Source organism: Nomascus leucogenys, chromosome 5, assembly GCF_006542625.1.
Source record: "Nomascus leucogenys isolate Asia chromosome 5, Asia_NLE_v1, whole genome shotgun sequence".
In the NCBI taxonomy this organism is placed as follows: Eukaryota; Metazoa; Chordata; class Mammalia; order Primates; family Hylobatidae; genus Nomascus; species Nomascus leucogenys.
Window position 1 is genome coordinate 6,500,088 of NC_044385.1, and position 20,285 is coordinate 6,520,372.

The 20,285-nt window shown below is 39.9% G+C and overlaps 1 protein-coding gene across 1 annotated transcript in view; it reads right to left on the bottom strand.

The window, feature by feature from the left end:
* WDR64 (WD repeat domain 64) overlaps window positions 1-20,285 on the bottom strand; it is a 156,053-nt gene that overhangs the window by 96,234 nt on the left and 39,534 nt on the right. The window lies entirely within an intron of this gene.

Below are 20,285 nucleotides of genomic sequence, written 5' to 3' on the forward strand. Positions count from 1 at the left end.
ATAAGGTCTTAATCCAGAAAGGATATTGGGTGGTTAAGTGAGTCTGTTGGGTAGCATATAATGCCAGGAACCCTTTTGGACACTTCTCCCTTGCTCACCAGCCACATCCAATCTGCTGTCAAGTCCTGTTAATTTTTCCTCCGAAATATACCTGAAATCTGACCACTTCTTCCCACTCCCACTGCAGTATGTTGGTTCAACTCTCCATCCTCTCTCACTAGAACTACTGCAATAAACTAGTAATTTCTCTGCTTCTACTATTTTTTTTTTTTTTTGAGACAAGGTCTCGTTTTGTCACCCAGGCTGGAGTGCAGTGGCACAATCTTGGCTCACTGTAACCTCTGTCTCCCGGGTTCAAGCAATTTTCCTGCCTCAGGCTCCTGAGTAGCTGGGATCACAGGCGTGTGCCACCACACCCAGGTAATTTTTGTATTTTTAGTAGAGATAGTGTTTAACCATGTTGGATAGGCTGGTCTCGAACTCCCGACCTCAGGTGATCCACCTGCTTCGGCCTCCCAAAGTGCTGGGACTACAGGCGTGAGCCACGCGCCTGGCCTGCTTCCACTATTGCCCGTTCTTCTTTCCTCATTCCCAACCCAAATCCCATTGTCATGCTGCAGACAGAGTGACCCTTGTAAAATATGAGTTAGATCACATCACTTCTCTCCAGTGGCTCCCTGGTGCTCTAAGAAGACTTCATTTCTTTTACTTGGCTGGCCTGGCCCTGAGTGATCCCAATCACCCTTCCAGGCTCACCCCATGCCCTCCTCTTGCCCCTGTGCTGGATTCTAATCCAGCTATACTAGTCTCTGTCATCAGCCTCCCTTCTGGACATACTGAGCTCTTTCTGTCCTCAAGAGCTTTTGCACAGGCCGAAGATGTTCGTCTCCCAGACCCCAGCCCCACTAACAACCATCCTCCTTTGGGTGTCAGCTTAAATGTAACTTTCTTAGGCCTTTCCTGGACATCACCGTCCCACCCTCCCACCCATCGCCACCAGTGAAACTCTGTCTTTTGTCTTATTCTCCCTTAAAGCATGTAGCATCAACCATATAATATTCATATGTATGTTTTGGGTGTTAGTATCTGTGAATAGTATTGTGCCATGGTTAAAAAAGCTCAAGCTTGAGTGACAATGTGTGGGCTTCCATCCTGGCTCCATCACCGTGCTTCAATTGCCTCACTTAGTAGACGCCACAGTGGACAATAATAATACCGACCTCAGAGACTAGCAACAGCTGAAAGCTGTTACTTCCATTGATTAGATGGGGTAACAGAAGGAAACAGAGTTATTGGAAAACAGGGGCCACCCAGAAGGAGCCTAGACAAGATGCCCAGTTGAGGAGGTCTGGGAGGAGGCACTTACAGATCTGAGACACACAAGCAGGGAAGGGGCAGGAAAGAAGAAACCTGGCCTTGTTGCTGTGTATGTACATGTTTTTCTTTTTTTTTCTTTTATTTTTTAAAAATACAAAGGATAGCATATACCATTCTGTTCATTGCTTTTTCACTTAATAATGTATTTTGAAGAGCTGTCTACATCATATTTTAAAAATCTTCTCTTTTTTTATTGCCACCAAATACTCCTTTGTATTACTAAATTAGCACTTATTTAATTTCTGAGGGGAACCCGCCTGTCTCAAATTTCCTGTGATTACAAATAATATTGTAATAAACAGTCTCTTGTGAAAGGGCCATTTTTGTATATGTAAGTGTTTCCATAAGATGAATTTCTAGAAATAGTATTGCAAGTTAAAAGGTATGTGTATTTATAATTTTGAAAGATACTGCAGTTCCTTTTTAATTCCCTTTACCCACTGGACTATACTTTTTAAAATGTATCTCTTTACAAAAACTGGGGCTCACAAAGCCTAACTTTCTTTCTTTCATTAATAGAGACAGAGTCTCACTCTGTTGCCCAGGCTGGAGTGCAATGGCATGTTCATAGCTCACTGCAGCCTCAGACTCTTGGGTTCAAGCGATCCTCCTGCCTCAGCCTCCCAAGTAGCTGGAACCATAGCATGAGCTACTGAACCTGGCCAAAGCCTAACTTTAACGTAGTTTATATTTTGGACTTGTGTTTGAGATATTGAACCTAAGGGGTAATAACCAGAAATATCTTAAATTGCAATTATCACCCTAGACCTCGGGCAAGAATGAATTCTTGCCACAGCTGCCCAACTATTGAACCTTCATATTTCTCAATATGAAAGAAATGGATGCAAATTAAACAAAAGCCCAGAGAGTGCTCAGAGCACAGTCATAAAATCAATGAGACAGCATGGAAATAAAGTCTGAACTGCAAACTTTAGGAGGATGCAGATTTATGATTTAGCTGAAACATATCTTATTAGTTTAATGTCAGAAAAAGATGTCAAAAAAGAGTTTTCTCAACTAACTTTGAGCATCACAAAGGAGAGATCCATACTCAGCAGTTCAGGCCTTCATCTGAGTCTGTATGAACCCTGGATACCATGGGTCATATGTAGCTTGTCCAATTAAACGACTTTATTCTTCCTTAAGCCTAAAGTAAATAGTTGTCCTTAGACAACTGTATATACACCTGTATATACAACTTTATCAACATCTTAACTTTACCTAGGTCACAATGCTCAAGACCTTAGCGTAGTCGTTCCAAAATCTGATTGTGCATCAGAATCACTTTGGATATTAAAAAAGAAATTCCTAGGCTGGGTGCAGTGGCTCATGCTTGTCATCCAAATACTTTGGGAGGCCGAGGTAGGAGGATCCCTTGAGCCCAGGAATTCCAGACCAGCCTGGGCAAATGGTGAAACCCCATCCTTACAAAAAATAAAAATAAAAATAAAAAACATGAACCTCAGCCCTAACTTGATAAATCAGACTCTCCAAGGGTGGAGTCATAAATGTCTATTAAAATTTTTCTTATAGGCTGGGTGCAGTGGCTCATGCCTGTAATCCCAGCACTTTGGGAGGCCAAGGCGGGCAGATCATGTGAGGTCAGGAGTTCGAGACCAGCCTGGCCAACATGGTGAAACCCTGTCTCTAGTAAAAATACTAAAATTAGCCAGGCATGGTGGTGCATGCCTGTCATCCCAGCTACTCAGAAGGCTGAGACAGGAGCCACTGGACCCTTGAAGGGGAAGTTCCAGTGAGCCGAAATCGTGCCACTGCACTCTGGCCTGGGGAAGTCTGTCTCAAAAAATAAAAAATTCTTACAATTATTTTTCATGCACACCACTGACATTTATTTGTAAATTATGTACATATATTACTGAATTAAAATTATATAAACATCATAAAACAGACAGTAAAATGAGATAATAATTTAAAGGAAAGAAAACTTCTAGAGTTTTCTACCCCCATTTGATGGATCATCTTGCATACCCCCTGGAGTATATTCACCCTGCTTTGCAGACCTCACAGGACATGGGCTGGCTCCTGATACAGTTTCAAGAAAGAACGAGCACTCTTTGGCTCTTCTTATGAGAGCCCCAGTAAAAAGAAGAGGTGGGATGGGCAGACTTCTATAGGGCCCTGCCATAAAGTGGGTGGAGCAGGACAGGGCCCACTGGTAAAGTCGACTTAGAATGTACTGTGGACGTGAGGTCAGGAGACCTAGATTCTGGCTGTGTTCTGTTGCTAAATATATGACGTTAGAAAAGTCACTTAATCTTGCTGAGCTACAGTGTCCCCACTTATGAAATCAAGGGTTGATTATGACCTAAATAGTTTCTTCCATTCTTAAAATCTTAGATATTGTTCTTCCCCTATAGTTTCAGCTGGGGCAGGGGTCAAGCAGGGCAACTGTGCAGCCTTTGTGGATGGCGTCCCAGAGCTGTGGGGGGCACAGCCTGCACAGCCTATCGCAGTGGTCCCTGGTTGGGGTAGACATACATGAATAAGGACTCTCATAATTCATCATACTTTCTGAGCAGCAATGCACCTAGATGTGGAGGAAGAAGCAAAATCAGAACAGGCTGGTGGGTGGTGAGAGATCTTGATTTCTGGATTCTTTGAAGGTTGCTGGCTATAAAATTTTATATTGGAAAGGCTTAGGCTTGTAATATGTTTGAAAAGTTCTGCTGTGTCTAAGATTGCTAAAAAATTAGTTTTTCATATCAAAGAATGTCTAGGGCTCGTAAGGGAGTTAAGGAGAGAGGACAGTTGACTCTAAGTGCACTCCAAAAGGGAAATACTCAAGGTAGGAAAGTTGCCAGGGGCAGCAAAGCCTATGAAGGAAGTAGAGTTTTTAGGGCTTACTCAGTGGGTCCTCAGTCAGTGAGTCAACAACATTTATGAGTGCCAGCTCTATGCCCAACACTGCCCTAGGGGATAGATACATCAGTGAACTACAAGAACAGAGGTGAGATTGTCCATCAGTTGAGGGTCACAAACTCAAAGTCTGCAGCAGCCAGGCAGGTAAACTAGCTGGGAGAAGGGGTTGGGCGTGACACCACAGGGAGAAGGGGGGCTGTGGTGGACTGAGAGTGCATGCCCATGAAAAGGGGGAGCCCGGGCCCAGAGCCAGCCAACGTGCACAACAGGAAAGGCAAGTTCACCACAACAAGCAAAGATCAAAAAAATAAGTGATCCCCCAAACACATTTTATAGCTGCATTTAGCTAACAGGCTACCAGTTTGCAGGAATAGCTCTCATATTTTTTGCAATAGACACTACAATTAAAAATCAATTATTTAAATAAAATTTGTTAAAAATGTCTTAATGGGTGAGAATAATCACCTGAAAAAATTTGATTTTTAAAAATTTAATAAAAAATAATGCAAAATAACCAAATTCACTGCTAGGTAGAAAGCTTTACTAAATGGAAGAACAGATAGTATTATCTCTATGTGAACGAATACTTCTAAAATATTTAAAACAGTTTTTTGAACTAATTTAAATCTACTTTGTAAGTAGTTATCCTTCTGTCAAATGCAAAGTTCATAAAAGGAGTCTCAGTTTAGTAACATAAATCAAAAGTCAGTATTTAGACTTTTGAAAATGCTTAAATGTCCCAGATGAGAAGTAGTTAAGTTCTAACTGATGACTCATTTATACAGGTTTGCCAGTGACATACTTTGTCACCATAGCTGCTTGGCTGAATGAACTGAACTGGATGTAGTACAAACCAGGAAGGGCATTATTTTCTTTTACCCTGTCTTATCGTGTCACCTCGCCCCAACAGCAAATCTTCTTGGGCCAATTCCCATTAGGATGGCTCCAGCGAAGCTGCCTTCTGTGGCCCAAAGGGAATTCACAGGATGCTGGACAGTATCAGTGTGAATGCAGCCTTGCCACTCTGTGGCGGGTTCCTCCAGCCAGGGTTGACCTGATCCTTAGGCACAGCTGGCACAAGGCCTGGAGCCCAAAGTACTTTTAGGGACCTGTGGAAATATTCTAATTGCACTTAAAGTCAGAAGGCAAAAATAAAAGCTTAGGGTCATAGGACATTGGAATTTTTAGGGCCCATGAAAACATACTAAGTTTTTCCTAAGACAGAAGAAAAATGTCAAAGACATAAAAGTATATGAAAAATAATGTGTAAGATTGATAATATTATGGTAGGAGGGACCTATAAAGGCAAAAATGCCCAGGGCCTGGAAAGTCAGACTGTGGCCCGGCCTGCAGCCTTCAGAATTCTCCATGAGGGCTGGGCATGGTGGCTCACACCTGTAATCTCAGCATTTTGGGAAGCCAAGGTAGGAGGATCATTTGAAGCCAAGAGTCTGAGACCAGTCTGGGCAACATAACAAGACCCCATCTTTACCAAAATTAAGAAAAATTAGCCAGGCGTGGTGGCACACATCTGCATCCCTAGCCACTCAGGAGGTTGAGGCAGGAGGATTGCTTGATCCCAGGAACTCAAAGGTGCAATGAGCTATAATCATGCCCCTACCCTCCAGTCCAGGTGACGGGGTAACATTAAGACCTTGTCTCTTTTTTTTTTGAGATGGAGTCTCACTGTGTTGCCCAGGCTGGAGTGCAGTGGCATGATCTTGGTTCACTGCAAGCTCCGCCTCCCGGGTTCACGCCATTCTCCTGCCTCAACCTCTTGAGTAGCTGGGACTACAGGCACCCGCCACCATGCCCTGCTAATTTTTTTGTGTGTTTTTAGTAGAGACGGGGTTTCACCGTGTTAGCCAGGATGGTCTCGATCTCCTGACCTCGTGATCCGCCCACCTCAGCCTCCCAAAGTGCCGGGATTACAGGCGTGAGCCACCGCGCCCGGCCAAGACCTTGTCTCTAAAAAGAAAAAAAATAAAGAAATTCCCCATGAGGAAGCGGGTAGTGGTCATCGCATACATGTGTCACATGTCAAGCTTGCCCAAGGTGAGCCTGTGTGTTCTGAGCCTCAGCAACTAGTTACTGGAGAGCTAGATGCGTTTCCCCACTTTAGGCTCTTCTGGAGTAGGTCTTCCTGGACTTGCCAGCACTTGCTTTGTAGCAGCAGAAGCTCTGGCCCCAACCTCCACTCCCATTTGGGGGAAGGCAGACAAAATGCCCCTCCATTCCCCCATTGGCCCACAGCTAGGTACCTTAATCCCTCTTTTCAATTATTTTAGAATTGCTGGTTGTATCATATTCACATTTGCTGGCAAGGGATGATGGTGTAAAGGTCATGGGTCTAGAACAGTCCTCTCCCAAGAATTCTTGAGGATGGTCTACTATACCTCTCTTTAGAATGGCATTAGTTGAAATTCTAAGACAGCAGGAAAAGAGCCATTTAATACCTTATTAACTGATTATGAACAAATCTAACAACCTTTTTACTTAAATTTCTCAGCATGTGGAATTGTGTTCATACTTTCCATTTTAAAATTTTCAGTTTATTAAGGATACTTGCCCTTTAGATGTAATTACTCTATTTTCCTATAAAAAATAATTATAGGAGCCCACATAATTAAATGAACTACAAATGAGTGAGCTGTGCCTTTAAATAAAACTTCTTTCAAGTAGAAAGGCTCATATAATTGATGTCAATTTGGAAAATGAAAGATGGCCTGCTTTCCAGTATTTCATGTTCATATTCAGCTGCATATTCTTTGAAAGACTGCTTTTTCATTCTGTTACTAGAAGTATCTTACTCTAACCAGTATGCATAAAACATCAAACATTTTGTGAGAAATCTATCATGATAATATTAACCAGCATTTCGATAGTGCTTTAAGAGTGAAGAGCGTTTTCTCATATACTTTCCAGTGCATTGAGATATCAGTTTGGTGTTTGGACTTGAGCCCGGGTCCACCACATCATGCTCCCTTCTCAGGATGGCAGGGGTGGGGTTGGGAAGGAAGGAGACTGTCCTCTTGGCCAGGACACCTGAGTGAGCCCCACCTGTAAACACCACCCATAGCAGAGTGGCACCAGACTCACAGTTTCATGTACAATGTGGGCCCATGATGTTCATTCATAACAACATAAAATGTAGATACCATGTGATATGGTTAGGCTTTGTGTCCCCACCCAGATCTCATCTTGAATTGTAATCCCCAAGTATTGAGGAAGGAACCTAGTGGGAGGTGATTGGATCATGGGGGCGGCTTCTCCCCTGTTGTTCTTGTGTTAGTGAGTGAGTTCTCATGAGATCTGATGATTTTATAAGTGTTTGGCAAGTTCCTCTTTTGTCACTTTTCTCTCTGCTGCCATCATGTGAAGAAGGTCCTTGCTTCCCTTTCACCTTCCACCATGATTGTAAGTTTCCTGAAGTCTCCCCAGCCATGTGGAACTGTGAGTCAATTAAACCTCTTTCCTTTATAAATTACCCAGTCTCAGATAGTATCTTTATAGCAGTGTGAAAATGGATTAATACACAATGGTTCTTTGAATATAGAAGCTCCCAATAAATATTTGTTTGAATATCCTTAAGGGACAAATACCTGATTGACAATAACCAATTCCCGGAGTCACACAGAATAGAAATGTATTGATTCTGGGAAGTTCATTCTGAATTTTTCCCTGATCCCCCTGAAATGATAGCAATTTTAAAGAGAAACATTTTCTGACAGTTTCTTCAAAACAGAAAAAAAAAACCTTTTTGATAGAGTCCCCTATCAAAAGTCCCTGGCTGAATTACCACATGCTTCATCTCATACTTTTCTCCTGTTGTTCTATGAATTAATGAGCGTGATGCAGGGAGAGAAGCAGAGTCATCAGGTAGAACGTAAAGGGGTGACTCTTTTCAGGGGGCATGTGTTACATGATTGGGGTTGTTCACTGAATGGAAGGCAATGCTGCAGACAGGAAGCATCCCAGGAGAACTGTGTGATTGCTGAAGAAGCCGGGCTACTGAGTCAGCAGAGTCCCTCGATATTTTCTCCCAGTGACGGTGAGGTAGTTGGTGGGGAATGAGGGCAGGAAACAAGGAATAAGGCATTTCTATTTTCTCCTTTATGATATAAGAGGAAAGAAATTTCAGAATGCCTCAGGTAGGGCATTTTTTTTAAAGTGGCCCTAACTCTGTATTACTGCCTCTTATTGATCCGTATTGTGCCCATTCCCAAGGGGCAAGGGAGGGTGCAATAGAAAATTCTACATCAGACATTGGCAAACTTTTTCCATAAAGAATAAGATAACAAATATTGTAGATTTTGCCATAAAGTCTCTGTTGTCACAACTACCCAACTCTGCCACTGTAGCATGAAAACAATCATAGATAACACAAATAAGTATGGCTGTGATTCCCTTACAACTCTATTAATGAGCAATGAAATTTAAATTTCATATCAATTTTATGGGTCATAAGATATTATTCTTTTTTAAAACTTTCAGTCATTGAAAAATGTAAAAACCATTCTTGGTTTGCGGATGTTAAAAAAACAGGTGACTCAGTGGATCTGGCCTTGGGCTACAGTTTGCTAATCCCTGCTCTAGATGCAAGAACAGGAAGTTTAAACCAGTGCAAAAACTAATCTATGATAGCTTCATCTCTTCTCCTTTGTATTCAAGTTCTTTTTTTTTTCCTTTAAATCTTTTCAGTATCTTTCTTAGGGGAGCAAGAAAAGGAGCCAACATTTATTGAGTACTTTGTGTCAGGCATTAAACAAGGCACTTTACGTGAGTTAAGTAATTTTTATAAGACTATCATGTAGGTATATTCATTACCATTTAAAGATGGGGAAACTGAGGGAAGAAGAGCTAATGGTAAAGTGTTCAATAGTCACAGGGTTAGTGAGTGCTAGGACAGAAACCAGTTCTGTCTCCACAGCAGCTTTACCAAGGGGCACTGTACTCTTTCAAATATGATAATCTACCTCTGAGTTGGGTAACTAATAAAAAGTAATGCTGAGTAGTTAGTTGCATATCTCTTGGAAACTGTCAAGCTATCAAAGGGTTTGAAGGTTCAGCTTATGTCTTGCAACAGGCAACATGCTTTGCATGGCATAATTAATTGCAGATGTTTATTTTCTTGCTAGTACAGAACTCCATTTGTGAAATTACCATACAAAATTACAAACAGAATGGTAATCACTTCTGAGATGGAAATTTTTTTGAGAGGATTTTTTTCCTGTCTTCTTGGGAGCTATTGGCTCCCATTTTAACAGCTGGCCAATTACATATTGTATAAATGCAGCTTTATCTGGCTCAACTTAAGATTCATTATAGGAAATTACAAAAATAGGAATATGTTGAGTCTAGGGATGGAGTGGACCCAATTCTCAGTCTATTGAGATGACTCTACAATGGCAGTGGCTGCTCAGGAAAACATGATTACACTACCTCACTTGAGAAGCCTCTTCAGCTTCTAGATTTAGGAGCATGGCCCAAGTGAGGAAGTAGTTGAAAAGCTCATCTAGAGTTTGACTGAACAGATCAATGACCACTGTTTGCTGAGGTTGTCATTACTACTCAACTGACTTCCTGACTTCTTCTCAGACGAATACATTATCAACCAAATTCCAGGAAGCCCAGAACTGGGCTCAAAGAGAAACTCCTGACTATTGCAAAGTAGATGTTGTTCAGAGCAAAGATCAGATTGCACTGGTTAATCAGAAAAGTAAAACCTTCTAGATAATCTAAGTGTTCACAATTACTGAGTACCGAACCTGTGGAACACGATGGAGAGTAGGAAATTAGTGCCCCTACAATACCATTATGTAACTTACAAATATTTACAAATATACATTTTGAAAAAAACATATAAACAACAAAAAATTGCTTTAAACCCAAAGAATGGCTGTGTGTGTGTGTGTGTGCGTGTGCACACATGTGTGTGTAAATGGAATGGAGTGAATTAAGAGAAGGAGATTGTGAAAATGTGTGTAACTCAACTTTGCTCTTGAGGTTACTCTCTGCAAAAGGTAATATATTTGATTAAATCATGCTAGTTGAAGGGCATATTTTTCTTGTCAAAAAGAAGATGATGTCCAGTCTTTAGATAAAAAAGATTACTACCTCATTTAAAGCCTAACACAAACTTCACAACCTGATTGACAGATCCTAATGCTTGAACAAAGGGAATGTTGGCATCATCATAATTGGTTCCCAGAGGAAAATATGAGTGCCTTTCCTTTTCTCTGGTGTTGGGGTATTTATTATTTTCATGGATTTTGACAGCACATGGAAATCAAAGTCTTCTTTAAAAGTCCATTCTTCAGGAAAGCTTAAATGACTGTAAGCAAATAATAATACTTTCCATTTGTATAGCATTTTACAATTTCCAGAGCACCTTCTCCCATCTCAGCTTATTTGACCATCACAAAAATCCTGTGAGATAAGAAAGTTAGTGCTATTTCCATTCATAAAGGAGGTTATTGAGGTTCAAATAACTTCAATAACATGCCCAAGACCACATGGCCAACAAATAAGTTGGCAAAGGTTGCATTAGAATTCTTTTGCTCCCTTGAAGCAAGTGAGCAAAGTTCTCCCTTGCTCACTTATTTCTATTATAGTAAATAGTGCCATGTAAACAGTCCTCCCAGCCAGAAGCCTGACAGTCACCTGTTCTCAAACATTCTTCCTCTAGATATTTGTACGATTTGATCTTCACCACATTCAGATCTCTGCTCAGATGTTGTCTCTTCAGAGCAGTCTCTCCTGACCATCCTATCAAATATACTGCCTCCCCTCACCATCTATCCTCTCCCTTCAATTTGTACTATTTATTTAATTGTTTATTATCTGTCTCTCCCACTAGAAGAGGAGCCCCATGAGTGCTGTTAGCCCCTTTTGCATGCCATTATATTATATCACTATCTGGAACAGTTAGTTTTTGGTCTAAAATAGGTATGCAATAAATATGTTAAGGATAAAGAAAAAAGAAACAGATTCCTCCCTCTCCTTTATTATTCTCATCCAGTAGGCCACAAATTCTTGTAAGTTATGCAAGAATATCTTTTCTCTCTCTGTCCCTACTTCCACTGGTTAAGCCCAAATGCTCATCATTTCTCTTCTAAAGTAGTATTGTCGTATCTTCATCAATTGGTCTCCCTCCTTTGAGCTTGCCCTTCCCCAATCCATTCTCCACTATGCTGTTAGGGTGATCTGCTGTTAAAAACATTTTTTTACTCTCTTGTTTAAAGCATTCGATGGCTTCTGATAGCTTTCAGGTTAAAATCCCACTCTTTAGCATGGTATGCAGGTCTTTTCATGTTTGGATTATCTAGCCTTATCTTCCCAACTCTTCTCTCACTCAGTTCTCCAATTATATTGAACCATTTGCAATTTTGAGAACTCACCATCTTCTCTTTCTCTTCCATATCTTTGTGAACACCACTTCTGTATTGTGTCTATTTATCCACTCTGCTACCTCTCAATTGTTTTGCCTAATTTTTACCAATTCTTCAAAACTCAGCATTTGTGACATCTTCAGGAAGCCTTCCCCCATTCCCCCGCAACCCACACAATCCTATCCTAAGATGTTCTAAGCACTCCCGTCATACCCCTGTCTTACATCTGTATCATGGCACTTATCACCCTCTGTGGGAAATCATTCGCTTTCTCCCTCATTACACATGAAGTCGACAACCTAGTCTTATTCATCTTTAAATTCCTAGCACCTAGTACAGTGTCTTAAACATAGTAATTCATCAATAAGTATGTGCTAAGTAAATACATATACAGATGGTTGCTGTAGAGTTTCTTCTGGAATTATTTCTGTAGTTTTGCTCAAATAATGGAGTAATCAGAAAGTGAATGTTGCATGTATTGGTAACCCTCACCAATCTTAGTGTCTTATAAAGACACATCTTTCAACATAATTAAGATGCAATAAATAAAAATTGAAGCATGTGATATGGTTTGGCTGTGTCCCCACCCAAATCTCACCTTGAATTGTAGCTCCCATAATCCTCACATGTCATGGGAGGGACCCTGTGAGAGATAATTGAATCATGGGGGCAGTTACCCTCATGCTGTTCTTGGGATAGTGCATGAGTTCTCATGAGATATGATGGTTTTATAAAGGCCTTTTCCCTCAGTTTGCTCATTCTTCTCTTTCCTGCCACCATGTGAAGAAGGATGTGTTTGCTTCCCCTTCCACCATGATTGTATGTTTCCTGAACCCTTTGCAGCCCTGCAGAACTGTGAGTCAATTAAATCTCTTTCCTTTATAAATTACCCAGTCTTGGGTATGTCCTTATAGCAGCAGGAGAATGGACTAATACAGAATGAAAAGCGTATCTAACCTATCTTGGAAGAAAAGTGCTGGGGAGCGGTCAGGAAAATTCCTTGGAGTAGGTACCATCTGATCCTTAAAGATTTCTGGAGGTTGGGGGACAGAAAGAAGAGGAAGAATGGGGAGGGTATTTCAGGCTCAAAATATGTACAACGTTCCAGTATGGGGGTTTCAAGGGAGCAGCAAGCAGTTCAGATTTACAGGAAGCTAAGTACAAGGCAGTGAAGGGCACTGAAGGGGATGAGGTGAGGGGTATGCGGGGGGCTAGATCATGGAAGTGCTGTGGGGAGGAGACAGAGAACTGTGAAAAGTATTGAGATGTTTGGATGTCATCTTCAGGAGAATACCCTGGAAGATTAATGAACAATAGTTTTGACAGGGATAATATTGAGGCAAGAGGGCAGTTGGAGATAAGGGCCAGGAGAGTGAAAGGAATAGAGATAAAGAAGATAGGACAGATTCCATGAGTGGTTATGAGGCAATATGGACAAATTTGGTGATTACTGGTTTGTGGGGATCAAGGAAGAGAAGAGAATCATGTGAGGTGACAGGTTCCCAGCTAGAATGATGGATGGACCATAGTGCCACCAAGCAAAATACAAAATGCTATAGAAGGTATATATTTTAGAGTGGGGGAAGTTAAGCTCAGATATGATCATATGAGTCTGAGGGACTATGAGATATCCAAGTGCAGATGTTGAGCAAGAATAAGTCCCAAATTCAAGATAGCTTGGGTTTCATCGTATGTAGGTAGCAGTGTATTGAAGAATACAACTATCACCCAAGAAGAGGATAGAATGTAAGAAGAAAGGTTGGCTAAGGACTGGATGCTAGGGAATGCCACCATTAAGAGAAGGCATGAAAAGAGAATCACGAGAAAAAAGAACCAGCAGTAAGACACTGGAAGAGAACTCTGGCTTCCCAGAAACCAGGAGAATAGTTTCAGGGCGGGTGAGATCAGCAATGCTGAATGTCCTGAGGCTTTCTGACATTAGAGAGGATTATGGAGGGAATGAATAACATCAAGGAACTGAGGCAGTGAATGGAGAGTACTCTTCTGGGAAGTTAAAATAAGAAGGAAAGAAAAGGTGTAGTGTGATTGTTAGGAGGAAAATGTAGGTCAAAGGAAGGGTTACTTATATCAACAGAGACTTTAGCATTATAGTTTGAAAATAAGAGTTTTAAGCTGGGCATGGTGGCTCCTGCCTGTAGTTCCAGCCAGCCTGTTTGACACTGGAGGAGTGAGCTATGATTGCACCACTGCACTCCAGTCAGGGTGACACAGTGAGACACTGTCTCTAAAAATAGAGAAAGAAAATAAGGAGACAGTGGAAGAGCTGAGACAGCAAGATCCTGGAGAAGATGGAAGGAGTTGAGCATAAGGTCACCAATGGAAGGTTTGATACTTTAACCTCTGAAACAAAAAGAAAAGAAGAATAGGTATGGCCAGAGATAATTTTGAGAGGTATGATGTGTTGAAGAATTCCCCTTGAGGCTCCAGGTTTTGTCATCATATAGGAGGACAGGATATCAGTGAAGAGTGAAAGGGGCAGAAGTCTGGAATAGTCACTGGAGAAAATGAGACAGGAAGTAGAGCAAAGGCATGTAAAGGGATTAGGAGTCTAGGCTAAGGGCTCTGCTAACAGAAGGGTTGGGGTTCTGCAATCAGATGCAGTGAGCAGATAGGGATGCAAGGCCAAGAAAATGCTGGTGAGATATTATCTCAGATGATTAACCTGGGGTCCAGGTCAATAGGAAGGGAAGAAAGTAGAGGAGAGGGCTGACAAAATTTGAGATAATGAAGAGATCAAGGTGTCGGAGGGATATGAACCAGAGCAACTCCATCTTGAATAGGGGCTGGGTAAAATAAGGCTGAGACCTGCTGGGCTACATTTACGGAAGCTTAGGCATTCTTAGTCACAGGATGAGATAGAAGGTCAGCACAAGATACAGGTCCCAAAGACCTTGCTCATAAAACAGCTTGCAGTAAAGAAGCCGGCCAAATCCCACCAAACCCAAGATGGCCATGAGAGTGACCTCTGGTCATCCTCACTGCTCATTATACGCAAATTATAATGCAGTAGCAGGCTAAGAGACACTCCCACCAGTGCCATGACAGTTTGCAAACACCAGGACAATGTCAGGAAGTTACCCTATATGGTCTAAAAAAGGGAGAAACCCTCAGTTCCAGGAATTGCTCACCCCTCTCCCAGAAAACTCAGAAATAATCCACCCTTTGTTTACCATATAATTAAGGAGTAACTATACGTGTATTCGGTCAAGCAGCCCGTGTCGCTGCCTGGCCTATGGAGTAGCCATTCTTTTATTCCTTTACTTTCTTAATAAACTTGCTTTCACTTTACTCTATGGACTCGCCCCAAATTCTTTCTTGTGTGAGGTCCAAGAACCTTTTCTTGGGGTCAGGATCAGATCCCTTTCCAATAACAAAGATAGCTGAGACTTCAGTGAGGTCATTGAGTAGCTGTAGTGGGAGTTAGAGTGTTCAAGAGCTGATAAGATAAAAGAGGAGGTTAGAGAAAGGAACTTTCTCTGAAGAGAACTTTATCTGAAAGAAAAAATTCTAGGTGCTGTAAGTTAGGGTCTTATCAGTGTTATTCAGACTAATGGTTTTTTTTTTTGTTTTTTTTTTTTGATACAGGGTCTCGTTCCATCCCGCAGGCTGGAGTACAGTGGTGTGATCATCACTCACTGCAGCCTCGACCTTCTAGGCTAAAGTGATCCTCCCATCTCAGCCTCCTGAGTAGCTGGGACCACAGGCGCATGCCACCCTATCTGGCTAATTTTTAGATTATTTGTAGCGACAGGATCTCCCTATGTTGCCCAGGCTGGTCTTGAACTCCTGGGCTCGAGTGATTCTCCCACCTTGGCCTCCCGAAGTGCTGGGATTACAGGCTGAGCCACTATGTCTGGTCTCAGAATAATGCCTTGATTTCTATTTTATAATCTTAGCATCGGCAATAGGCAATTAAATGCACCAGTATAAAGATACTCTTTAAGAAAGTAGAAATAAGCCACTTCATCCCCCCAAATGCAGACTTGGTATATTTATTGTGGCTTCTATAACATTTCTTGTTAATGAAATCACTGCCAAGTTTATTTTTATAGTCCTCTAAATAAGATTTCTTGTTCTTATCTCTTTAGGCTTGCTGAGAACTATCGTTTATTACTCCCTTTTCTTAACTTCTACTGTGCCTATAATTCTAAACCATTCAACTGATCTTTGATATATCCTGCTTTGCATTGATAATTATCATCCCATGCAATGGTGTGCTGGTAAATGTGTAATATTCAGTTGCAGCTAGGGAAAGCGGGGTGGGTCGACTGATTTTTAGAGTTTGCTGTTTTCCATGCTATAAATATGGTAGCATGGCTGCCTCCAAATTACCAATGTGACATCTCTAAACATGGAGTTAGGAAAAAAACATATAGTTGTGCACCATTGTACTGTGTAGTATTTTCTGAGGATATTTAAAAAAAAAACCCTCAAGAACATAGACAATGGTAAATTGTAATAAATAAAAAAGAAGTGACATATTTTGAGTATTTACTGCCTTTGTTCTTTATATAATTGAATTATTAGCTTATATAATTCAATTTTGAATGATGACAGTGATTGTTTGTTTGATTGTTTTTGGCTTAGGTTTGACATCCCAAGATGACAATGTTTAACAACAGGCTTGCCTAATTCCTGAAATTTTAACAATCAACTCTCATAAGCTAATATGAACTGGCTTCAACATACCACTGACTTTATGTCTGTATTTTTTATCTTACCTCTTAAATTTTACTCATGTAGAGGCAGGCGTCATGGCTTAGATATATTTGTATTGTCCATAGTGCTTATCCCATAGTGACTTACTAAATATTTGTTGGATAACAGATATATTTCTGGACTAAAAGCTATGTATGACCCGTATAAGTTTTTGGTTGCTACATTAGTTGCTATAATCACCCTGGTAAATGTGCTAGGAATGTTTGCCCTGGTAAAATCGAGGCTATAGATTTGTGTATGTTGGAAATGAACATGTTTTCTCTGGATGTTGAAGTAGAATATATCTTCTGTAGGACTACAAGGGCATATCAATCTGCATATGTTTTCACAGTGTTCCTTTATGGTTATGAATGTATCATGAATTGCCAGCATAGGATGCAATCACGTTGGATATAAACTTGCATGTATTTCTTAATTAAATGTTTCAGAAATGTACTCCTTTAAAATGCAAGAGTATAATCACTAGCAGTTAATTATATTACAGAAACTAAAAGAAACTATGCAATTAATTATGCCATATAAATGATATTTGTGGAATCCAATCTGGTGTCAAGAAATGAAATTGTTTTTAATGTGCTGTGAAGGGTTTTTAATTTGTCTCTCAGTGCAATATGTTATACACCAAAATAAATATTTCGTCCTTTCTAAATGAGTGAAAAAAAAGTATCTTTCATGAAGTCTACAGTTTTCAAGAAAATCACATCTTAGAAAAAATCACATCTTAGAGATGTGATACGCTGTTCTTCCATTAAATTTCTAATTCTGTTATTTCATTGCTTAAATTAAAAACCTCAGAATTTAAAGGAATTCTAAGTCTGTATATGCAGAGGCTATTTTTTATGACGCTTTTTTTGTGTGAATTTCATTTAAACAACTCAAGAGCACCTAAAGGACATCATGCATGTTGTTAGGGGGACAGGCTACTCACCATTTTTCCTAGTACTACTTTTTGTTGTTCTCTAAATGTAAAGGTGGGGAAGGAGACCAAGTTCTGTAGCTAACAATCAATCTCATTTCGACTCACCCACTTTTTAGATTAAAAAGCTGAAATTCAGAAAAATTTATTAGGGTTTTGAAAATAAATTGTTAATAATGGAATTAAATCACCAGAGAAGGGTTATATGTTTTAACCAGTCTTTTTCTTAGATAGGTTTATGCTCATCCTTAAAGCTAAATCTGAATAATATGACTGTTGTTGTCGCAACAAGTCAGATTCTTGTTTGTAGCTCAGCACATTTTTAAAATAGATTTTATTTTTCAGAACAGTTTTAGATTCACAGCAGAACTGAGGGGAAGGCACAGAGATTTCCCATATACTCCCTGTCCCCACACATGCACAGTCTCTCCCGAAATCAAAATCCCACATGACAATGGTACATTGGTTATAATAATGGACACATTATTATAAACCAAAGTCCATAGTTTACATTAGGGTTCACAGTTGGTGTTGTACACTCCATAGATTTTGATACATGTGTAATGACAGTATCCACCATTACAGTATCATACAAAGTAGTTTCAGTGCCCTACAATTCTCTGTGCTCCCTCCCTCCCCTCAAAGCCCTGGAAACCACTGATCTTTTTACTGTCTCCACAGTTTTACATTTTCCAGAATGTCATATAATTGGAATCATACAGTATGTAGCCTTTTCAGTTTGGCTTCTTTAACTTACTAATATGCATTTAAGGGTCCTCCATGTCTTTTTATGGCTTGATAGCTCATTTCCTTTTAGCACTGACTAATATTCCATCATCTGGATTACCAGAGTCTGTTTATCCATTCAGCTACTGAAGATTTCTTTGTTGCCTCCAAGTTTTGGCAATAATGAATAAAGCTGCTATGAACATCCATGTACAGATTTTTGTGTGAATATAAGTTTTCAACTTCTTTGGGTAAATACTAAGTAGTATGACTGCTGGATCATGTAGTAACGGTATGTTTCATTTTCTTAAGAAACTGTCAAGCGGAATTCTAAAGTCGCTGCACCATTTTGCATTCCCATCAGCAGTGAATGGGAGTCCCTTTTGCTCTACATCCCACCAGCATTTGGTGGTGTTAGTGTTCTGGATTTTGACAACTCTAATATGTATGTACTGGTATTTTATTTTAATTTACATTTCCTTCATGACTTAAAGTGTTTTGCATCCTTTCTTATGCTTATTTCCCATCTGTATATCTTAGTATTTGTTCAGATATTTTGTCTCTTTTTCAATTGGGTTGTTTGTTTACTTATTATAAAGTTGAAATAATTTTTTGTATATTTTGGATAACAGTCCTTCCCCAGATACGTATTTTGCAAATACTTTCTTCCAGTCTGTGTGTCTTGTCTTCTGATTCTCTTGGCAGTGTCTTTTGCAGAGTTCTGCTCTGCAAATTGAAACCTTCTGGTTTCAATTTTAATGAAGTACAGCTTATCAATTATTTCTTTGTTCCAGAACCATTTGTTAAAAAGAATATCTTACTCCATTATATTCCCTTTGCTCCTTTGTCAAAGATCTGTTGACTATATTTATGTGGGTCTATTCCTGCTTTGTTGATCTATTTTTTCCACTGTTTTACAATACCACACTGTCTTTATTACTATAGCTTTATGTCTTGACTTGTCAGACCTATGATATTTTTCTTCCTCTTCATTATTGTGTTGAATACTCAAGACCTTTTGCTTTTCCATATAAATGTTAAAATGAACTTGTCAAGATTCACAAAATAACTTTCTGAATTTTGGGTGAGATAACATTGACTACATATCAAGTTGGGAAAAACTGGTATCTTGGCAATATTGAGTCTTCCTATTCATGAACATGGAATATCTCTTCATTTAATTCCTTGATTTCTTTAATTGGAGTTTTATGGTTGTCCTCATTTGGATCTTGCATATTTTGTTAGACTTATACCTAAGTATTTCATTCTCAAATGCTAATGTAGATGGCATTGTGTTTCTGTTTTGTTTTGTTGTTTGTTTTTTTTTTTTTTTTGAGATGGAGTCTTGCTCTGTTGCTCAGGCTGGAATGCAATGGCGTGATCTCGGCTCATGGCAACCTCTGCCTCCTGGGTTCAAGCAATTCTCCCGGCTCAGCCTCCCAGGTAGCTGGGATTACAGGCACCCACCATCATGCCTGGTTAATTTCTGTATTTTTGTAGAGACGGGGTTTCACCATGTTGTCCAGGCTGGTCTTGAACTCCTGACCACAGGTGATCTGCCCGCCTTGGCCCCCCAAGGTGCTGGGATTACAGGCATGAGCCACTGTGCCCAGCCTATGTTTTTAATCTAAAATGCCACTTGTTAATTGTTAGGATATAGGAAAGTTATTGACTTGTATACAATAACCTTGTATTGCACAAACATGCTATACCTGATCTTAGTGGGAAAACTGTTTGTCCAGTACTATAGATGATGTTAATTGGAGGTTTTTTGTAGATGTTTTTTACAAGTTGATGATGTTCCCTCTATTCCTACTTTGCTAAGTGTTTTTATAGTAACTCTTGTTTTCTTTTGATAAGTGTTAGCATGGTATATCTTACTCTATCCCTGTACTTTCAATCTATATGTGCCATTATATTTAAAGTGGGTTTCTTATAGACAACATAGAGTTAGGTCTTGTTTTGTGATCACTCTGACAATCTCTGTCTCTTAACTAGTGTATTTAGACCATTGACTTTTAAAGTAATTATTGACATAGTTGGATTAATATCTACTATATTTGTTACTGTTTTCTATTAATTGCTCCTTTTCTTTGTTTCTATTTTTGTCTTTTACTCTTTTTCTGCCTTTTGTGTTTTAAAATAAACACTTTACATGATTTCATCTTCTCTATTTTCTTTTTTTTTTTTTTTTTTTTTTTTGAGACGGAGTCTCGCTCTGTTGCCCAGGCTGGAGTGCAGTGGCGCAATCTCGG